General features: G+C 36.5%; 1 protein-coding gene and 1 long non-coding RNA gene across 3 annotated transcripts in view; both read left to right on the forward strand.

Moving 5' to 3' along the window:
* The window catches only part of LOC128550291 (uncharacterized), a 37,110-nt gene extending 34,969 nt beyond the window's left edge, over positions 1-2,141 (forward strand). Inside the window, exon 5 of the long non-coding RNA XR_008368206.1 lies at positions 1,543-2,141. This is a non-coding gene — a long non-coding RNA (uncharacterized LOC128550291). The remainder of the gene's footprint in view (positions 1-1,542) is intronic.
* Positions 2,142-2,195: 54 nt separating this feature from the next.
* The window catches only part of LOC123537364 (uncharacterized), a 109,504-nt gene continuing 92,645 nt past the window's right edge, over positions 2,196-19,054 (forward strand). The window contains exons 1-3 of one of the 2 annotated variants that reach the window (XM_053529062.1): positions 2,196-2,316; positions 11,890-12,022; positions 15,541-15,593. The gene's annotated coding sequence lies outside the window, so the exon portion shown is untranslated. Of the gene's footprint in view, positions 2,317-11,889; positions 12,023-14,273; positions 14,537-15,540; positions 15,594-19,054 lie in introns of those variants that run through there. The other variant, XM_045321059.2, reaches the window with a different exon arrangement.

The raw sequence follows: 19,054 nt of genomic DNA on the forward strand, positions 1-19,054 counted from the left end.
GTTTTTGTAAATAATTGATATGAAAATTGCTTTCCAAACAGATATCTGAAGTCATCTTAATTTAAAATATAGTCAGCTTCATTAAAACTTAAAATGACACAAGAAACAAACAGGCCTAATTTTAAAAAAAACTCTGAAGTTTTAAATATAAACTTGGGAGATTTTGTACAGTTGTATAGATAAAGCAGATAAATTTAACCTTAAGTATCAAGATTGTATTCAAAATCACTTGTGTTTACAATATATTGTGAAAGGTCATGATTTTGAAATAAGTTCCTGCCCTTATTTCCTGTTTTAATACCTATTTTGAATTTCTTTGCCTACTTAAAGCAGACAAAAAAAAAATTTCAGCTTTATGATAATTAGGGATAGACAGTTTTGTTAATAGTAATTGTTACACAGGGACTAGGAATTAAATAATAATTTGTATTGCTGTTTGTTGCAGCACAAAATGACGCTTTTCAGTCACGAAATTGCTTCTAAAGGCATTGTTGCCTGTTGAAGAACAGAACATTTGATAATACCATATCTTAAGACACTTTATTTCTTGAAGCACTAGAATAGCACTCTAAAATTGTAGACCTTGATATTTGCTTCATAAAAGAGAAATGATACTGGGTGATCATTGAACTTTGTCGATTTGCATGGATTTCATCATTGAGTCTGTCCACGAAATTAAACCCCAAAAAACAAAACACTTACTCATTTCATCTATTCTTAAATCCATGGATTTATATCCCCATTTACAATTGTTTAAAATGATAAAATTTCATGCCCACAAACTGAAATGTCTTTTACAGTACTTTTGATAAATTGCAGCACACTTTTGATGAAGCAATTGGTGTCTGTTGTTGTAGCTCAAACATCACAGACGTTACCGTTTGTTGCATCACAGAATGACCCTTCTGACAAACAAATTCTAAAGACATTTTTTTTGTAATTTTTTGTAATATCACAAAAATTGTTATGTTTTGTTATAGCACAAAAAATATGAAACATTTGTTTGTTGCAGCAGAAAAATGAAACTTTTGATGAAACAGTACTGATATCAGCTGTCTGTTGCAATTAAAATTGGACCTTTGAATGAATAGTTCTGTTTGTTTCAGCAACATATAAAATTTCTTTTGGTGAAACAAATTCTGAAGATATTAGTGTTTGTTGCATGACAAAAATGATATATGTTTCATAAAACTAGGAACATTAGCACTTGTTGCAGCAAAAAAATGGTACCTTTTAGGAAAATATCATCACGGTTGTAACAATGATGAAAAGTTGTGGTCAGTTAACCTTTAGCCTGCTGGCGGCATGTGTTTTTGTCTTTGTGACCAGTGCAGACCAAAATCAGCCTGCACCTCTGTGCAGGCTGATTATGGTCTGCACTGTTTGCTATTCACTCAGTAAATTCTCAGTGAATACCCCTTCAAATAATAAATGGTATTGCCCAAATTGAATGAGGGACCAGTCTTCTTTAGAAATTTAGCAGGCTAAAGGTGAAATAGAAATATATTTTCATTGTTTCAGTGGTTTCACTCTCTTTTTCAGATGATCTTATTTTTAGAAAGATGTTGTTGCATGATGTGTTAGAACATAGACTAGAGCAAACAAGAGAAGCTTTTGAAGATAGGTTAATATCTTCTCTATTGCAATATCAGATCTGTTGCATCCTTAGATCTGCTGCCACATGAAAGACAATGCCACATGAAATATGCTTCAACATTAGATCTACTCTAATGCCATGCAAAATTTACTGCCACCAAATAGACTACCAAGTGAGATCCACTGCCACATGGAATATGCAAGCAAGTGAGATCCACTGCCACATGGAATATACTAGCAAGTGAGATCCACTGCTACATGGAATATACTAGCAAGTGAGATCCACTGCCACATGGAATATACTACCAAGTGAGATCCACTGCCACATGGAATATACTTCCAAGTGAGATCCGCTGCTACATGGAATATACTAGCAGGTGAGATCCACTGCCACATAGAATATGCAAGCAAGTGAGATCCACTGCCACATGGAATATACTACCAAGTGAGATCCACTGCCACATGGAATATACTACCAAGTGAGATCCACTGCCACATGGAATATGCTACCATGTAAGATCTACTGTAATGTCACGAGAGATCTACTGCCACATGTGATCAATTGCCACATGATGCCACCTGAGATCTACCCTTATGTCACATGAGATACACTGCTACATGGGATCTACTACTACATGAGATCTACTGCTACATGAGATCAGCCATTTGTCATTGGGCCTGCATGGATAATAGCACCACTTGTAGCCAATATGTCACAATGTAAGTGTACAGGTAAATGTCCCTTTAAACAATGTAACCTAATACGGATTCCCAGTAAACAGGATACTGCTTATAAACCTATGAAAATGCTTCTAGTAGGCATCCTTTTGTAACATAAGCATTCAAGTAAATACTCACTGTAAGTGGCATCCTGCTATATAAACCTGAAAGTAAATGTTTTCTGTAAATAACATACTAAGATAAAGGCTCTCTGTAAATAACCCACTGCAATATTAGCCTTGAAATAAATGCTTTCTGTGAAAAAAGCAAGTAAAGCTTTCTAAAACAACATGCTGCTATATAAGCCTACAGGTAAATTCTTACTTCTGTATTAGCCTACAGGTAAATGCTTACTTCTGTATAAGCTTACAGGTAAATGCTCACTTCTGTATAAGCTCACAGGTAAATGCTGACTTCTGTATAAGCTTACAGGTAAATGCTCACTTCTGTATAAGCCTACAGGTAAATACTCACTTCTGTGTAAGCTTACAGGTAAATGCACACTTCTGTGTAAGCTTACAGGTAAATGCTCACTTCTGTGTAAGCTTACAGGTAAATGCTCACTTCTGTGTAAGCTTACAGGTAAATGCACACTTCTGTGTAAGCTTACAGGTAAATGCTCACTTCTGTATAAGCTTACAGGTAAATGCTCACTTCTGTGTAAGCTTACAGGTAAATGCACACTTCTGTGTAAGCTTACAGGTAAATGCTCACTTCTGTATAAGCTTACAGGTAAATGCTCACTTCTGTATAAGCTTACAGGTAAATGCTCACTTCTGTATAAGCTTACAGGTAAATGCTCACTTCTGTATAAGCTTACCCTGTGGAAATTTTCTGCTACATAAGCCTACAATATGCTGTGTAAACAACATGCTGCTGTCTAAGCTAACAGGTAAATGCTCTATGCTGCCTAAGCCTCCTGTAATTAAATATACTGCAAAGTAAATGTCCACATACACAGTATTCTTCCCTAAATAAGCATACAGATTTTTTTCTTTGTTTTAAAGAACACCAGCTTTGTGATATGCTCTAAGAAACATACTTCTATATAAGACTGAAAGTAAATATTCCCTGTAAGGCACTGCTATAAGCGCTGCAAGCAAATGTTCCTTGTAAGCAAGGCACTGTTAATAAGCCTTGCAAGTAAATGTTCCTTCTAAGCAAGGCACTGCTGTAAGCCCTGTGAAATACATTCCTTGTCAGCAAGGCACTGCTATAAGCATTGCAAGTAAATATTCTTTGTAAGGAAGGCATTGCTATATAGCACTGCAAGTAAATGTTCCTTGTAAGCAAGCTACTGCTATCTACCTCTGCAAGTAAATGCCCCCTATACGCAACACTGCTATAAAGTCCTGCAAGTAAATGCTGCCTCTAAGCATCCTACTGACATAGACGCAGATTTAGCAGTTACTTTTATGTCCCCCTTCAAAGAATAGGTGGTATATTGTTTTGTACATAGCCATTGGTTGGTCTGCCAGTAAACTCTTGGTTGCTTTTGTTTACTATGGGCAAACTATGTAGGATGATAGCTTGTGGTCAATAGATGATCCCTATTATTTTATGTTCACAAGGTCCAAGGTCAAGGTCATAGTTACCTTGGGACTGATCAAAAACATATGACAGTGGACAAACCTAAATAGGATGATTACCTGTGGCCAGTAGATGACCTTTATTGCCTTTTGGGGTCAGTTGTCAAAGTTCAAGGTCACAGTGTCCATAACACTGAGAACTGCTTCCAATCTGTGAAAGAAATTTTGAATTCAGGAGGTCAAAAGTCAAGGTCATAGTGACCTTGAGACAAAAATGGTTTCTGATCAATAACTAGAGAATGTTTTGCCACCAGCCATTATACATTTATAATATGATTTGTGTGTGAGCTGAAGATGATCAAGTTAAAGGTCCCATACAATTTCTGGTCAGTTACTAAAATAGTTTTGAGTAGGGCAGTCAGACTTTATAGGATTTTTGCAAGTGTCAAAGGTCAAGGTTATAATGACCTTGAGATAGAACGTGGTTTCAGATATATAGCTTTAGAATGATTTGAGCCGTGCCATGAGAAAACCAACATAGTGGGTATGCGACCAGCAAGGATCCAGACCAGCCTGCGCATCCGCGCAGTCTGGTCAGGATCCATGCTGTTCACTTTCAAAGCCTATTACAATGAGAGAAACTGTTAGCGAACAGCATGGTTCCTGACCAGACTGTGCGGATGCGCAGGCTGGTCTGGATCCTTGCTGGTCGCATACCCACTATGTTGGTTTTCTCATGGCACGGCTCATTTCATCTCTTTCCAGTTAATTTGATTGCCTTCTTGTCTCAGTAGATTACACCTGTTGTTTTTGGGGTCATTTGTGGAAGGTCAAGGTGACAGTATACTTGAGACTGGAAAGGTATACACTTGTTTACCCCAACTGGACATCATATGAGCAAATGTGTTTTGCAAATGGTTCTTTTTGTTTCTCTTCTAATAATGTACGTGAGGAAGTTATTTGATATATGCAGAGAACAGATTAGTACTTGATATATGCAGAGAACAGATTAGTACTGGCAAGAACACTGTCTAGTTTTGACTTAGCTCCATACTATTACATGAAAGCCTCTGCCACTGTGTTCTAGTTTCAATTTATTTTTGAAAGTTGTCTGAAAGCCAGTGGTCTTACCCAGGTACCCAGCCATGCGTGACAAAATGCTAGAAGGGACTTTTTTTCTCTTACTCCATTTAATCTAAGAAGTTGCCATATTACCAATGATGATGTATTGGTATGACTTTGAACCTTAAGCAAAACGAGCTGTTGCAAAACTGTTCTTAGCAGAGCCCGCCACCCAAGCAAAGAAAAAAAAAACATAAAATTTAATACAATATTTTTTTGATACTGAGATCTCACATTAAACATAGTTATGACTAAGTTATCATTATCTTTGCAAGTATGTAAGTCTTAAGTCTTTTGTTTTGTTAATTATCATTTAGGTGACATAAACTTGATGATAAAATGTAAATAAAGGTGAGATACAGGTAAAAATTCTGGCAGGTGAGGATTTGTCAAGGTGATAAATTGCACCACAATATGTAGATATGACTTTATTTATGTAAGATATATCTATATATCACATATGTATCCCAAATACCTGCATTATGACAGATGTGACTGTATGGAAAATAGTTTTAAGGTTAAGGATGTTTGTTTTGACTAACAGTTATACATGTTTGATAGTAAACTGGAGCAGTGTGGGTATATCATTACCAGTGTTGACCTCTTTCCTGCAAATATTTCCCTACATGAACCTGAGATGGAGTCTAAACGACTATAAACATGCTGTCCTCAGTCAGTCTTTATTCAACAAAACAGAATGTTTAGTCCAGGATTTGAGCATTCCCTCCTGATAGGATGTCTTGTGCTACCTATGTCAGCCAATCTTGATAAATGAGAATGTTCTTAATGATGATTTTGACTAAAGATGATACATTTAATTTGAATTCCATCTCCACTGTCTTGTTGTATTTGTGGGGAAGTTGTCAATAGACTTTAAAAGCGAACAGCATGGATCCAGACCAGACTGCGCGGATGCAAACCCACTATGTTGGTTTTCTCATGACGCGGCTCATATAAGATAGAAGCTAAGATAGAGCTTACTAACAATTTTTACTTAAAAAGGTATTACAAAATTCTTGTGTGCTATGTAATTTTCTTTTGGACACTGTTTTAAGGCTAACTTGAAACTTGCCAAAAATGTCCTGTCCATTTTGTTATTTTCTGAAAATCTTATCTGCATAGCCTATTGCCCTAACTTTGTAGTGAAGAAAATTTTCTAAAACTCGGTTTGTAGTAAAAATTGTTTTCCAAAACAGATTTTTTGCCTCTCTGTGAAATATGGATGTAGAAATTCCATCATCATTTTGGAAATGTTTCTTAGAAGTTTAGCAGTTGATTTATTGGGTTTTAAAATAATTCTCTTCTGGAAAATGATTTTTTGCAAAACATGCATCATGATTTCCTAAGTCAAGGACATGATAAATTTATGTATAGATTTCCATTAATATTTTATCAGCATTCATTATCAAAATTGTCATGTTTATGACAACCCCAAAAAATTGTTGTTTTTTCATTCACTGTTAGATCATTACTGTTCGTGGAAGACTAATTTTCATGGTTTTCCTCAGTCCACAAAATTAGATGCCAGTGAATAGAAAAAGTCCCATTTATTTGACTTCCACAAAATCTCATCTCAATGAAATACCCATTTTGGCCTAATCACAAAATTTCATGCCCACAAAATTAAACGATTTTACGGTAATGTAGTTTTGATAACTTACTTTTCCTGTAAGAAAAGAAACCTGGGTATGCAGGCTTGGTGAATCAGCTTAACCCTTACCCTGCTAAATTTCTATAATGAACTTGTCTGTCTTTCAATTTGGACAGTACCATTAACTGTTAAAAGGGGTGCTTACCAAAAAGATACAGACTGAATGGCGAACAGTGCAGATCATGTTCAGACTGCACACTGGTCGCAAAGGCAGAATCAATCGTGTCCAGCATGATGAGGATTAAGCGGACATAGGCCCCATTTTTAATTGTTTTTAAAAAAATACAGAAAATGGTATTATGCTCAGCTTTTTTTCAAATTTAATATTTGTAAAACAAATGCATAGGGCTCATTTTTGAACTGAACTATACCAAATTGAGGAACATCTGTGTCCGATTGATTAAGCTTGCTGACTTAAATATTTTGCCCTCACCGCTGTGGATTAGAAACCTTACTAAGTCTTGGTATGTAGACTTCTTTCACAAGAGGAAGCCATCCAGCTGGCTTACAGAACATCGATGAATCTACCCAGATGCCTGTTCATGTCTGAAATCATGGCTGGAGCAGCACCTCGCGGTCTTCCGTCTTTGAAAGTTGGAAAGTTGCCGTATCACATAAATTGTATCAGCGCAATGTTAACACCCTCTCTCTCTCTCAACTGCGGAAAAAATTATATCAAATGGATTCTTATTATACAACTGTTGAGATGTTACAAAATTGAAAAACAGGGAAGAGTTTCCATGTGGTATAGTTACCTAATGTTTATATTTAATAATATAATAAGTATAATACTCCCAGGTATTGACTGTTTTTTTTGTTGCCATTCAGATTATTTAATTTCACCATCTTTTGTAAAAAAAAAAAAGTATGTAATTATTGCAGGAAACATCTAGTTCTTTTATTTTAGATATTACATTTTTTTATTTGGTAAAAATAAAATATTTTGAAAATATGAACTTTTATGCTCCCGAAGGGAGGCATATAGTTTTTGAACCGTCTGTCTGTCTGTCGGTCTGTCAGTCTGTCGGTCTGTCCGCAATTTTCGTGTCCGGTCCATATCTTTGTCATCGATGGATGGATTTTCAAATAACTTGGCATGAATGTGTACCACAGTAAGACGACGTGTCGCGCGCAAGACCCAGGTCCGTAGCTCAAAGGTCAAGGTCACACTTAGACATTAAAGGATAGTGCATTGATGAACGTGTCCGGTCCATATCTTTGTAATCGATGGATGGATTTTCAAATAACTTGGCATGAATGTTAACCACAGTAAGACGACGTGTCGCGTGCAAGACCCAGGTCAGTAGCTCAAAGGTCAAGGTCACACTTAGACATTAAAGGATAGTGCATTGATGGGTGTGTCCGGTCCATATCTTTGTCATCGATGGATGGATATTTAAATAACTTGGCATAAATGTGTACCACAGTAAGACGACGTGTCGCGCGCAAGACCCAGGTCCGTGGCTCAAAGGTAAAGGTCACACTTAGACGTTTAAGGATAGTGCATTGATGGGCATGTCCGGCCCATATCTTTGTCATCGATGGATGGATTTTCAAATAACTTGGCATGAATGTGTACCACAGTAAGACGACGTGTCATGCGCAAGACCCAGGTTCATAGCTCAAAGGTCAAGGTCACACTTAGACGTTAAAGGATAGTGCATTGATGGGCGTGTCCGGTCCATATCTTTGTCATCGATGGATGGATTTTCAAATAACTTTGCATGAATGTGTACCACAGTAAGACGACGTGTCGTACGCAAGACTCAGATCTGTAGCTCAAAGGTCAAAGTCATACTTTGACGTTAAAGGTAATTTTTCATGATAGTGCACTGATGGGCATGTCCGGTCCATATCTTTGTCATTCATGTGTGGATTTTAAAATAACTATGCATGAATGTGTGACGCAGTAAGACGACGTGTCACGCGCAAGACCCAGCTCTGTAGGTCAAAGGTCCTAAACTCTAACATCGGCCATAAATATTCATTCAAAGTGCCATCGGGGGCATGTGTCATCCTATGGAGACAGCACTTGTTTTTCGTAAAAATGACTTTGTATTGTAGTAACAAAACAAAAAAGAATGTAATACCTTAAAATTATGGGATGTATAGGTTATTTTATAAAAATATTTCATAAAAATGCAATAATATTTTGTAATTGTGACAAAAACACGATAAAATTTCACAAAAACAGAATGTTATTTCATAATTAAAAAACATTATTGCGTTTAACAAGATACACATCATAAAAATGAAATGATAAGTAGTTTTTACGAAATAATAAATTTATATAACACTATTTTGTGTTTTCGAAACAATAGTTCATATTTAATAGTAGATAAAGAAGAAAACATTTGAAGTAACAACGTTTAATTTCAGTTTTGGGCTTCCGTGACCTTAAGCACATCAGTGGTGACCTCTAATAAGGGTTTTGCAACTCGGGCCAATCCTTACAATGAAAATGTCACTATGTGCCCTTAAAGAAAAAACCCACAGATTTGTGGTTTGAAATTTAAATAAACTCCAGCCAATACATCATTTCAATATGACCACAAATATATATATAGTAAAGTTAACCACAAATATAATTATATTGAAAGTTAAGTTGCAAAAGGTTGAAATGTAACCCTTAGCCTGCTTGCGGCAATTGCAAGTGGTTTTGCCTTTGTGACCAGTGCAGACCAAGATCAGCCTGCATGTCTTGCACTGGTTGCTGTCTGGTCGGTAAATTTTCAGTGAACACCCATGGTACTTCCCAACTTGAACGGTAGACCAGTCCATTTTAGAAATTTAGCATGGTAGATGTTAAGTTGTTTTGTATATCATAAAGTTTTGTAATCCCTTTAAGGTGAAATATGCAAATTTGCAATAGAAATCTAGCTCTGTGTAATGAAGAGTTCTTTTCAATCTTTTACAGGATATAAGGAAATTAAAAAAAAATCTATAAAATGTGAATGACCACATTTAAATGGCTTAGCCTTCTATTTTATGAGACAATTATTAGTCCCCTACTGGTTGAAAACCAGTTTCGGGGACTATGGGAATGCACTTTTCCGTCTGTCCGTCCGTCCGTCTGTCCGTCCACAATTTCGTGTCCGGTCCATAACTCTGTCATCCATGAAGGGATTTTAATATTACTTGGCACAAATGTTCCCCATGATGAGACGACGTGTCATGCGCAAAACCCGGACCCCTAGCTCAAGGGTCAAGGTCACAATTGGAGGTCAAAGGTCAACAGGGCTTTTTTCCTGTCCGGTCCACAACTCTCCCATCCTTGAAGGGATTTTAGTATTACTTGGCACAAATGTTCCCCATGATGAGATGATGTGTCATGCGCAAATCCCGGACCCCTAGCTCAAAGGTCAAGGTCACAATTGGAGGTCAAAGGTCAACAGGGCTTTTTTCCTGTCCGGTCCATAACTCTCCCATCCATGAAGAGATTTTAATATTACTTGGCACAAATGTTTCCCATGAGGAGACGACGTGTCATGCGCAAAACCTGGACCCCTAGCTTAAAGGTCAAGGTCACAATTGGAGGTCAAAGGTCAACAAGGTTTTTTTCCTGTCCGGTCCATAACTCTCCCATCTATCAAGGGATTTTAATATTACTTGGCAGAAATGTACCTCATAATAAGACGATGTGTCATGCACAACTTTCAGACCCCTAGCTCAAAGGTCAAGGTCACACTAAACAGTCAAATGTTAACATAGCATGAACAGGGTCTGTTTCGTGTCCGGTCCATAACTCTGACATTCATTAAGGGATTTTAATATCACTTAGCACAAGTGTTCCCCATGATGAGACGACGTGTCATGCGCAAATCCCGGACCCCTAGCTCAAAGGTCAAGGTCACAATTGGGGGTCAAAGGTCAACAGAGTTTTTTTCCTGTCCCGTCCATAACTGTGCCATCCATGAAGGGATTTTAATATTACTTGGCACAAATGTTTCCCATGATGAGACGATTTGTCATGCGCAACACCCAGTACCCTAGCTTAAAGGTCAAGGTCACACTTTGAGATCAAAGGTCAAGAGGATTTTTTTCCTGTCCGGTCTATAACTTTGTCATGCAAAGCAGGATTTAGATATCAGTTGGCACAAATATTCCCCTGGATGAGACAACATGTCATGCGCAAGAACCAGGTCCCTAGGTCTAAGGTCTAGGTCATATTTAGAGGTCAAAGGTCAAATTCAAGAATGACTTTGTACGGAACATTTCTTCTTCATGCATGGAGGGATTTTGATGTAACTTGGAACAAATGTTCACCACCATGAGGCACCCTTGTTTTTAGAATTACGTCCCTTTGTTGTTACTATAAATAGATTTTATTGTAACTTTTTTATTACTGGCGGTAGAGAAAAATCGAGACCACTTTTCTGTGGTACAGCATGCATGTTACATCCAATTTTTAGGTGTATTTTGACCTATCTCTACCTGGTAAAGGGTTTCTTGTGGACTTATATTATATAGATTTTTTTTTTTTTTTTTTTTTTTTTTTTAAAGATTAATTTCCCTTTGTTGTTACTATAAATAACTTACATGATAACATTTTTATAATCAGCCAAAAAAATTCAATATGAAAATAACTGTGGGTTTTTATATATGCACATTTTAATCCAAGTGTGTTGTTATAACATATTGTATATGTAGTACAATATTGTTTATACATCATTGACAGATATCAGTTCATTATGTTATACTGCAGTAGAGAAAATTAGGTGCCTTCCAGTAGGGGACTTTGTATTGCATGGCAATACTTCATTCACTTGTTTTTCCTCTTTTTTTGAGGGACAAATCCTTGTAGACATTAAACACAGTCATGACCTTTTGAAGAGAAATGATGATGGATTCTAAATATTCTCTGCAATTGTTATTATTTTTTTACCCTGAAGAAGGCTTCAAGCCAGAACATATTAGAAAAGAAATAGTGTTCAAACATTTTGAGTTGTTGTCTGTAATTCATATATTTTATTCTGTGTTTAGACAGCACACAAATGTTATTGAGAAAAAAGTAAGAATATTTCATATTTTTAATATTTAGTCAGAACTTATCTCAACAGAATGAAAATAAACATTATTTCTATCATATCACTCAGTTTATAAAAGTTAGACATTATTTACTGCTTTTCTCTCCCGCCCCCCTCTTTTTTTGTGTTATTTAGCAAATAAATATAAAATGTCACAAGCCAGTATATTGATTACACTGTTTCAAAATTTATCAGTTGAGGAAATCTTTTCAAAATGTTATTTTATGTCTTTGTTGCTTTCCAGATCTGTAGATGTGCATCAATAAGTTACCGACTACCGACATATTTCAAGTTGAATGGTCCTATATAAATATGTAGACTGTTATAATAACGGCTTTATCTCCAGTGGTGACGCTTCGATAGGTACCTTAGTCCAGGTAAGCCGGAAATTGCCGCTTATAATAAAGATAACGGGATATGAGGATTTTTATTTAGATTTTAAAATATATGTATCCAGGTAGATCGAAATCCGTATTTACCTGCGTAAAAATCGTCGACCAGGTGATATTGGGTTAAATCGGCTGTGATTATATTCAATTAAAGATCTAGATGGTTTGAAAAAAATTAGTATAATTTTATAGAAATTACCTTCGTTTTGAAGGGAATTGAAAAAAAAAGTTTATGATTTGGGGCAGGTGTTTCAAATTACTGCATTTACATCCATAGAAACATTGAAATTAAATATAGAATGAACCTACAATTTTATGGGACGTCTTTGTTTACTGTATTTAGTTGTTTTCTTTCTCCATGAAAAAAATTTTTATATAAGAGTAGGGTTAAAACTAGTCATTAAAATATTTGAGAAATGTTGGGTGAAATCTGTGACATGTTGTAGTTTGATGTGTCATTCAGGAATTGTGTTGAAGGAATTCAATTTAAAAAAACAAGAATAATGATTGCCATCATTAGATTTTCAAATGGTTTTGATGTCGAAAAATAATAGTAGGAAAAAAAGGGAAAAAGCAGTCTGCTGTAGCTACTTTATATTGTACTAGATCCATGAAAAGCTCTGTCCAAGGTCCGAGGTTACAAAGTCGTGTTTTGAAAATGAGTCGCAGAACTCCCAAGATATGGTGTTTTATTCCTGAGCACCATCTTAAAACTGAACAGTCTATGACTGGTCCTCAAAACTTACTTTTGTAACTGTGGAACTAGTTTCAGACTTTCATTCCAGAAGGTTATATAAAAAGATTGGCAACCAGTCTCGGAATGCAACCTTGCCATTGGGCAACTTCATGACTGTGCCAGGTTTTTTCAGACTGGTCTCCAAAGTCGAGCAAGGGTCCAAGTCTGTAAATCTGAGTTTCAAAACCAGTCTCAAAACACCAACATCTGATTGGTTACTTCTGAGCACAATTTTGAAATTGACCAATGGCTCAGTCACTGTGTAACCTGGGACCCAGCAGTCTTTGTATGTTGAATGGTCATGACAAAGTATTCATCCTTAACCTTTAGCATGCTAGATAAACTGTCGTCTGCTGGGAATGTCGTCTGCTTAAATTGTAAAGTTCATTCAATTTGCTCCAAAATTGGAAGAAATATTGTCAGAGTAGCAAACAGCTTGGAACCTGATCAGACGCCGATTTAATCGGCGTCTGATCTGGTTCCAAGCTGTTTGCAAAGGCTGTTAAATTCGCCTGCAGCAGGCTAAGGGTTAAACTTTTCCAGTGCCAAAACATGATCCAGGAATATGGTTTGGTATTTGATTTGCGTATTTCATGGTTGAGAGTTATGTGAAATCATCATGAGATTGAGTTCAAGTCCTACCGACACAGTTAAGGTGATTGAACTGTTTTTTAGTGGTGGCAGAAGACCTAAGGTATTGTATCAGACATTGGTTCAGTCACCTTTTGCCAAGAAAAAACAAAAGCGTATTTTATAAAGAAATAATATTTTGAACCTAATTAAGAATTTGATAAGATGTAATAGCTGATTTTTTTTTTTTTTTTTTTGCTATGTCTTTTTTAGACTGCTGAGGATAACCATTTAATATATTACAAAAGTTAGATATTCTGTTGCAAGTCTATTTAGCTTAAGCAAAAAAAAGTATTAAAACTGTATCGAAATTAAGACTAGAACTGCATGCCTTGTGCCAGTTTGAGGAAGCCTTTCAGCTAGACAGTTCTTTCTGAGGGCCTGAAAATACCTGAAATAAATCCTGTAGAGACACAAAGACACCTGGAAGCCTTGCATTGACCTCGTCATTTACACTGTCTAGATTTTTCTTAAAATTGACAGCTACTGCTGAAACTGGTTAAACTATTTCTGTCAACTTTAACAACTACCAGTACATTGTTGTTCTTAACTTAAAAGTAAAATTTACGCATCTCTTGATGTTTTGATTCTGTATTTCTCTCTCGGACAGCAACAGCAGCCGTTTATTACTTAGAAATTTTCTAAATTACTGAAAGTTACTAAGTTTCGACCTTATTTTAGTGATTTTTAACCAATAAAACCAATCGTTTATTGGGTGTTACATCATTCTTAAATTATTGCATAATCTGGGTGGTCTTCATTTTCGTATTCAAAGTAATAATGTGCACAGACAACGCTAAGCGAAAAACATTGCTATATAAATTATAGACCCCCGTCTCTAACCTGAATACATAAAAGGCCCTAATTTACAAGGGAGTATAAGGGAGTATCTACATTTAAGAGTAGTATCTAAATATCCTATTCAAGTATATATTTGCATAAGCTCTCCAGTACTTTTGCAAAAAGTTGAAAAGGGTCCTGTGGATTTTAAAATGATTTTGTTTATCTAAATGATTTACTTAAAGCTAGATGTTGAACAAAGAAAAATTTTAAACGGAATTTGAAATCGAGGTACATTAACATAGATTTAAGGACTTGCATTTGATACGTATAGGAAGTGTTTCAGTGAATAAAAGGTAAATATTTCCTGATTTCTTTGTGCATGCCGAAAGTAATTTTTATATATATTTGAATGTCATAAATTATGTAAAGAATAAGTCGGGACTTAAAAGGGAAGATCGGTTTTGTAATTTTATCAGGAGCAAGATTTATCTATAATTGTCTTTGTAAAATGTGGTAGCTTGATTATTTACAGGGCATAGCCATCGAGGCAATGGCATAATGCTTTTATCATGGCAGAACAGATCTGGTGCATTTGATAAATAAAAGGAAATATAATTGAACAAATTTTGAAATTATTTACAGTCAGACTTCGTTCACTCTAACTGGTATAGTTTGCATACAACCCTTTGCTCGAACCCAGCAAAATCCCGATATGAGCCATGCCATGGGAAAACCAACATAGTGGGTGTGCGACCAGCATGGATCCAGACCAGCCTGCGCATCCACGCAGTCTGGTCAGGATCCATGCTGTTCGCTTTTAAAGCCTATTGGAACTGGAGAAACTGTTAGCGAACAGCATGGATCCTGACCAGACTGCGTGGATGTGCAGGCTGGTCTGGATCCATGCTGGTCGCAAACCCACTATGTTGGTTTTCTCATGACATGGCTCATATAATGTATATTGTTTGTTGGCTGGAACTCAAATAAAGTTTGTTGGTCCCACCGAGTTCAAGTGAGCAAAGTTGGACTGTACACCGTGCTGGTGGAAATGATGTGCGGGCGCAGACCTTTTGGCCTAATAAATTATTTAGGCTATGGAACTAGGCCTTAATTTTCTTGTTTTCCTTCTGTGGAGTTGGCGTGATTGCGGAATCATAAATGGAATGCTGATATGACTGCATAGTAATACAAAAGCGATTAAAGAAAAGGCGTTTTTTTTTATTATTATTTGCCCAAAACCAAATTTTTTTGTGCCGAAAGTGTACGATAACCTACCTTTGAAAAAAAATCGAAACGGAGTCAAATGATATGAAATGTGATATTTTTCAAAGAAACAAATCTGTTTTTTTATTTTCAGGCGAAACAGATGGAAGGAGCTGGTCTTGCACATGTTAAGTAAAAGGAAAACAGGTAATTGAGGCTGATGTAGAAAACTTTGTGCTTTCCATGAATATAGTAAAGATACTTACAAACTTTTCAGAACTGCATGGCTGCCATTGGCGAAAGGCTAAGGGTGCCGGCTTTAGATCACTTGCCCCTGGGCACTGTGGGGTTTGGGATGTAGATTTCTCTTGTAAGTGGAAGCTTTCCAGCTGGCTTATGAAAGGGTGATGGTTCTCTGCAGGTGCTTGCCAGGGCCTTAAATAATGCCTGAAGGGGCAGCTGAAGCTTTACTCGACCATTAAGCTGAAAAGTCAAAATATTTCTGAAATCGTGTTTATGTGAACTAAAACATACCAGGGGCCTACGTGGCGGAGTGATTATGGTAGTGGACTTGGATTCATTTGCCCCTCATCAAATTGGGTTCGAGCCTCACTCCGGGCATTGAATTCTTCATGCGAGGAAGCCTTCCAGCTGGCTTACCGAAGGTTGGTGATTTTATGTAGGTGCCTGTCCATGAGTAAATAATGTAAAGAGGGGCACTTGGGGTCTTCCTCCACCATCAAAGCTGGAAAAGTCACCACTTGACCTATAATGGTGTTTTGTGTGACGTTAAACCCGACAAAAAAACAACAACAACATATTAACCTTAATTGATGTTCTTTTCAGATATCTAAAGCAAATTAAATTGTTTTAACATAACATATTGTTGAATAGTAGTTAAAGGTTTATGTGCCCCACTGTATGTGTAATAAAATGGTCATTTCCATTTTCATTTCCTATTTGTGGATTTATAGATAACGTTTGATAGATATATAGGTTTAGCACGATATTACAGCCACAATTAAGGTTATTACAGCTTTAACATAGACCCTTGAGACGAAAACAGTAGACAGTTTTATAGAAAATTAACAAAATTTAGATGTACTTGAGTGTGTATAGGAAATAAATATGTATATGTCAATAAAATTGAGTTCTTTATTGTTTAAAGTATTGGGAATTATTTATAAGTAGCCATATGTTTGAGAGCTAAATTACTTGAAGACTTTTTTATTGCATATAAAGGAAAAGATTTGGTTACTTGTCCATACTGAAAACAGTTTACGCTTTGGCATAAAATTTCATTTCGAGTTTAGATACTTTAGGCAACCATTCCAAAGTTTAGCAATGACAGGTTGGCATTCCTTCATCTGACTAGTTTTAGGAAAGGAGATCCGCGGTATTACTGTATTATGTCTGCCTGAACATCCGTCCCAGATACATTTTCATGTTTCTGCACGTGCTTCCAATACCATTTCTTTGGTTGCTTTTTGGTTTAGCTTTGATCTTTTTTTATTGAATGTGCACTCGAGTAGATGGTCAACAGATGCAGAAGTCTTTGGTTTAAATCTGGTTTATTACAGATTTGACTCAAGGTCCAGTCTTGGGATGAGAGCAGATACATTTGTCACAGGGTGAAAAAAATGTGCAGTCAGTTCAGGGCTGGAACCTGGGACCCCTCGCTTACAGGGCAAGTGCTGTACTGACTGAGCTAACCAGCTGCCTGACACATCTCTCCTAACGTGACAAAATCTGTACCTTGACATATTCCCCCACAAACTGGAAGCTCGTCCTCAAGTTCCAGAGCTACATATTATTTCATGTGTCGTAAGACTGACCAAACAAGCATGCCACGGTTCCCGTTGGGCGTCAGATGTCACAGGGTGAGAAAAATATGCAGTCAGTCTGGGGCTCGAACCCGGGACCCCTTGCTTACAGGGCGAGTGCTCTACAGACTGAGCTAACTGGCTGCCTGACACATCTTCTCCCCTATACTACACTGGTAGTGAGAAAGTCCATACCATGACACATTGGTCCAGTGGTAACACTTTTAAAATTAGAACTAGGGGACATGAGTTTGATTCCGAACCTCCAACTAAAAGATTACTAACATTGGAAGAAGAGTTGTCTAATGTATGTTTGCTTTACACCTGACATACAAAGAACCCTTGAAGCTTCTAGAAGGGCCTCTTAGATTATGGCTGAGTGGTTAAGGTCGTTGACTTCAAATCACTTGTCCCTCATTGATGTGGGTTTGAGTCTCACTCAGGGCGTTGAATTCTTTATGTGAGGAAGCCATCCAGCTGGCTTACTTACGGTTGGTGGTTCTATCCAGGTGCCCGCTTGTGATGAAATAATGCAAGGAGGGGCACCTGGTGTCTTCCTCCACCATCAAAGCTGGGAAGTCGCCATATGATCTATAATTGTGTCGGTGCAACGTTAAACCCAACAAAATAAATGAAGCTTCTAGAATTGGAGCTTGCTAATCTCTCACTAAAATTACTAACGGTCCTCTGGAGGAGTCGCCCATTTTGGTTACAGTTAACGCCTGTAAGTAATCTTAAAATACAACCAAAAAAACAATTTTAGGATGAAACTCTTCGATTGATGAATTTCAAATTTCATCTCTAAGGAAAAGGTTGGTCTAATGCTGGAGTTTTGGGACAGGTCCCCAAACTCTGGTTTACCACATTAGGCTTTGAACTTTGTGCTTTGCGTTTCCTTATTTTAGTATGAGCTTAGAAATCCTGGATGAAAGCTTTCACTGGCAATGATTAACAGAACACGTGGAAACTCTCCCATCTCTACTATCGACCTGAAATAAATATGTAACTTTAGTTTCTGAAAATGCAGTCTTATGAATTTGCTCACGTCAATGTAAAAAAAACTGAAAATAAAATCACGTGTATATAAGGTTTCAGATTATGTTGCTGGTAGTTTTTCAATGAAAATAACTTCATTCTGCGTTCGAATAATTATAGACTTCTTTTTTTTGTTGTCTTACTTTGTAAAAACAATAGTTTGCAACAGTGTTCAGTAACATGAAAATGGTAGGTCTTTAAAATGGTATTAAATAACTGAACGTAAGCAAATTACGTTAATGCATTTTGCTTTGATGTTGTCGTTGCAGAAATGTTTAACAGCATATGAAGTTTTTGTAAATTTTTACGAGTCTGAAATTGAATAATTGTAATCTGTCTAGTTGGGGTAGATTGAAAACTTTGGGCTCATTTTTATACAGCAGTTTAATTTAGATCAGACGGAAAAATTGTTCTGTTTTTTTTGAAGAACTTTAGTAGTAGATATAAGGTACTGTGTGAAATCAGTCGGAAATATAACCAAAGACATTGTGTCAGTTGTCAGCTGCTTGTGGGGAACGGTTTACAAGCAGCTAATGATTAAATCAGAAAAGCCTGATTAAGTCATTACAATAAAATGTTCAAACAATTCTAGAAATTAAAAAAAAAAAAAAAACTGGTTAGAAAAATGATTAAATGGGGCCGCAAATATTTGAATGATACAGTTGAAAAACACTAAACATTGCATGTTTAAACTGCATGTCTTTTTATGGACCAGCATTTGAAATAGGCATAAAAACATAAAATTATAACATTTTAATGCAAATATTTTCCAAGGAGACTTGGTCCATCTACCAAGTCATCCAATTCTTT

The sequence above is a fragment of the Mercenaria mercenaria genome, chromosome 17 (genome assembly GCF_021730395.1).
Source record: "Mercenaria mercenaria strain notata chromosome 17, MADL_Memer_1, whole genome shotgun sequence".
NCBI lineage: Eukaryota > Metazoa > Mollusca > Bivalvia > Venerida > Veneridae > Mercenaria > Mercenaria mercenaria.